General features: G+C 38.9%; 1 pseudogene; it reads left to right on the top strand.

Moving 5' to 3' along the window:
• Positions 1-3,452: 3,452 nt before the first annotated feature.
• LOC136124758 (synaptosomal-associated protein 23 pseudogene) lies at positions 3,453-3,930 on the top strand (annotated as a pseudogene).
• Positions 3,931-4,185: the final 255 nt, after the last annotated feature.

The raw sequence follows: 4,185 nt of genomic DNA, 5'->3' as shown, positions 1-4,185 counted from the left end.
TAAATGTATTTCCACTGTAGATAAAATCTAATTTCTGCATGTAAAAAATTGCATTAAAAGTAATTTCACTGGTTCCAATTCCTTAGTGAAGTACTATTATAGAAAAAAAATTTAATTTCCTGACCAAAGTTTACTAAGTCTATCTTATGTCAAGGTGCATTTTTTTTTTGTCTGTAGTTGTTAACTAAGTGAAATTATTTAAGATTAGCTTGGTGCTTTGTGTCCACCTAGAGGGGTGGGATAGGGAGGGTGGGAGGGAGACGCAAGAGGGAGGAGATATGGGGATATATGTATACGTATAGCTGATTCACTTTGTTATACAGCAGAAACTAACATACCATTGTAAAGCAATTATACTCCAATAAAGATGTTTAAAAAATAAAAAATAAATTTAATTTTAAAATATTTTAAACATTGTCAAAATTTTTAATTATTGGGCTTCCCTGGTGGCGCAATGGTTGAGAATCTGCCTGCCGATGCAGGGGACACGGGCTCGTGCCCTGGTCCGGGAAGATCCCACGTGCCTCGGAGCGGCTGGGCCCGTGAGCCATGGCTGCTGAGCCTGCGCGTCCGGAGCCTGTGCTCCGCAACGGGAGGGGCCACAACAGTGAGAGGCCTGCGTACCAGAAAAAAAAATTTTTATCAACATTTTACCAAATTAAAATCTTACCATGTAAATTTTACCTGTCATCAATATTATTTTGTGCTGATTATTTCTATCAAGTGTAATTTTTTGTATTATATTATTGCTGTTTTTAAGGTTTTGTGAGCTAAATGATTCTTCAATCATATTTTTACTTATAAATAATTTAACACTGTCAGTATGGATTTGTGGATTACTTTAATCATAATATTTACTACGAAATAGATAAAAGTTTTAGATGTAATTATCATCACGTTTCATGATAGGCATTTCAGACTTTTTAAAAAGAGTTATCATTTGGCTTAATAAAATAAAAAAAATTTCTCCTGAATTCATTTCAAGAAATGCCATACTTTGGGCATTTTCTATTGAATAGTTCAGTAATCCTGTTCTATTCAATCTGTTCTTAAAGCTATCCATTTTGTTCTTAATTTTAGATATCACAATTTTCAATTTTAAGTTATGGGTTTTACTTCTATAGAATGTCTAAATTCTTTGATAAAATCATCCATTCAATCATTTTTGTGTCTTTTTCTCTGTTTTTTTAGCATATTAATCATGATTACTTAGAGGTCCTGTCTGCTAAGGTTACTTTTTGGGTCATCCATTGAACTTTTCTACTATCTGTTCTTTTTTTCTTGTGGGTTTAGCCACACCATGTTACCTTGTTGCATGTCTTGTAACTTTTAACCGCATGTCACAGATTTTGGATAAAAGAACCTTTGAGGATCTAGATGGTACCTTTTATTACATATCCATTTCTTCTATTAGACAGAAACCATAAGTGGCTGGTTGCTTCCATCCAATTAGTAAATTTCAGTTTGGGTAAGATTTCATTTACCTCTCCCTCATCCTTCTTTCTAAGGCTGGGCCCTCAATACCTTTCAATTGACAGATTGTTAGATCCTCCAAACAACATAGCCTTAAAGTAGATATTCTAGAATTTAAAAGTACATTATTTAAAATAAAACACAAAAGATGGGTTTAAGAGAGACTCATTTTTGCCCTTTAAAGATTTGTAGCTTAGTCTATCAGCCAACAGCTTCAAAATTTGAAAACTGGACTTCGGTTTTAGATTGGTGATGTAAGGAGTTAGTAAGAGGATTGCCCCCATCCTTAAAACAAGAAAAAAGCTGTAATTAACTAATTTTCATGAGACTATAAGAGAACTGAGGACACAGCTGATCGATGAGAATCTGTAAGGAGAACAGCACCAGAACATTTGCTTACCTGAGACAGAAGTTGCCAAATAACATATAAATAGGTAGAAATGTTAAACAAGACATTTTCAACAAATTGTTGAAGCATGGGCTATATTGACAGTGTGAAGCCTCTGATATGAGGGCGGGATTTTGCCATCTTGCAGTCTTTTCCCTCTAGAAACCCCACCAGACAACCACAGGGAAGATGGGGAGAATGCTGAGAAAGGTACTGGCTGGTGAGGGAACAGCAGCCACTGCCAAAACCCCACCCAGACCCCTCCTTCCTTATTTATCCTAAAGAACAAAGATCTTAATTTAAAGGAGGAAGATCAGTTAAATGTGCAGTTTGGGGAGCTGGGGAAGAACAATGGAGGCCACCACTGAAAATCTACCCAGATCCATCTCCCCTATCTTTCCAAATGAATAAAAGCCTCAATCTTCAGAGGGAAGAGTGGCCAAACCATAGGGGAGGGGGCTGATGGAAATCCATGGAGCCTGAAGGAGGGGCAAGAACACGAATGAGGTCCATCTCCCAAGACCCAGATTCAGAGTGACTGCTTAAAACTGAGGTTTAATTAAATAATCAGAGGATCCAACGATCATCCAACCTCCATCCCAAGCACCACACTAACCAGCCTGGAATAAAAATATCAACGGAACACAACAGAGATCTCAACATCACTGGTTTTAGGGAAATGCAAATTAAAATCAGAATGAGATATCACAGTTAGAATTAGTACAATTAAAACAATAAAATGATGCCACTAAATACTGGTGAGTATGCAGAACAGGAATTCTCCTTCACTGCTGATGTGAATCCAAAATGGCAGAGCCACTTTGGAAGACAGCTTCTTGTAAAGTTAAACATATGCTTATGTTACAACCCAGTAATCTCACGCCTGTGCTTTACTCAAGTTAATTGAAAAATTATATTCACACAAAAATGGCCTGTACATGACTGCTTATAGTTGCCAAAAATCGGAAACAATCAAGATATCCTTGAACAGATGAGAGAGTAAACAAACTGTGGTCCACCTGTACAATGGAATACTGCTCAGAAATAAGAAACAATGAGTTGTTGATTCACATAATAACATGGATGAATTTGAAAGGCATTTTGCTAAGTGTAAGAATCTCTCCCAACTTCTCTGTCCCTCGGAAGATGCCTTCTGACAGAAGCACAAAATATGTCCAAGTGAAACACAGCTGTGTTCCTCAGTGTCAATTCACCGCTCTCTAGAACTTTCTTCCCAGTCTGTTTTATTTTCTGGGTCTGTTCACCTTCACCAGGATGGAGGGCACAGCGAAATGTTTTCTTCCTAAAGATTGTGAAACTAGTAGAGATTTTACTCTGCCTTTTATAAGTTTATTTATTTATTTGTTTATTTATTTTTGCGGTACGCGGGCCTCTGACTGTTGTGGCCTCTCCCGTTGCGGAGCACAGGCTCCGGACGCGCAGACTCAATGGCCACGGCTCACGGGCCCAGCCACTCCGCGGCATGTGGGATCTTCCCGGACCGGGGCATGAACCCGTGCCCCCTGCATCGGCAGGTGGACTCTCAACTACTGCGCCACCAGGGAAGCCCTATCAAGAGTTTTAATTCATCATGGGTAGTCTGTCGGCAGAAGAAATTCAGCTGAGGGCTAACCAGGTTACTGATGAGTCTCTGGAAAGTACAAGGAGAATCCTGGGTTTAGACATTGAGTCTCAGGATGCATGAATCAAGACTATCACTATGCTGGATGAACAAGGGGAACAACTAAAACACACAGAAGAAGGCATGGACCAAATAAACAAAGACATGAGAGAAGCAGAGAAGACTTTAACAGAACTAAACTAGTGCTGTGGCCTTTGTATATGCCCATGTAATAGTATTAACAAATGATGCCAGGGAAGACGAAATGGAAGAGAACCTGAATCAAGTGGGCAGTATCCTAGGAAATCTAAAACACATGGCCCTGGACATGGGCAATGAGATTGAGGCCCAAAATCGACAAATAGAATGGATCACAGAAAAGGCTGACACCAACAAAGGTCGTATTGACAATGCCAATGCCAGAGCAAAGAAACTCATTGACAGCTAAAGCTACTGCTGTACTTCTTTATCATTTATTCACTTCCCTAGCTCCCCCTTCAAAGTCATTACCTTTCCAGAGTTTGAAATTTTGTTTCCACACTCTTCTAATCGGGAGATGATGTGGAAGAAGATCGAGGAGTAACAGCCCCCTATTCTTTTATTTTCTCTTTTTCCCTTGAGGGTAGACTGCTGCTTAGATTTCCTTCTAGTATTTTCTTTCTCAGTCCATACTCTTAGGTTGGTATCCATACATCATATATGG

The sequence above is a fragment of the Phocoena phocoena genome, chromosome 6, assembly GCF_963924675.1.
Source record: "Phocoena phocoena chromosome 6, mPhoPho1.1, whole genome shotgun sequence".
NCBI classification, from domain to species: domain Eukaryota; kingdom Metazoa; phylum Chordata; class Mammalia; order Artiodactyla; family Phocoenidae; genus Phocoena; species Phocoena phocoena.
This window is presented reverse-complemented; position numbering and strand designations above follow the sequence as displayed.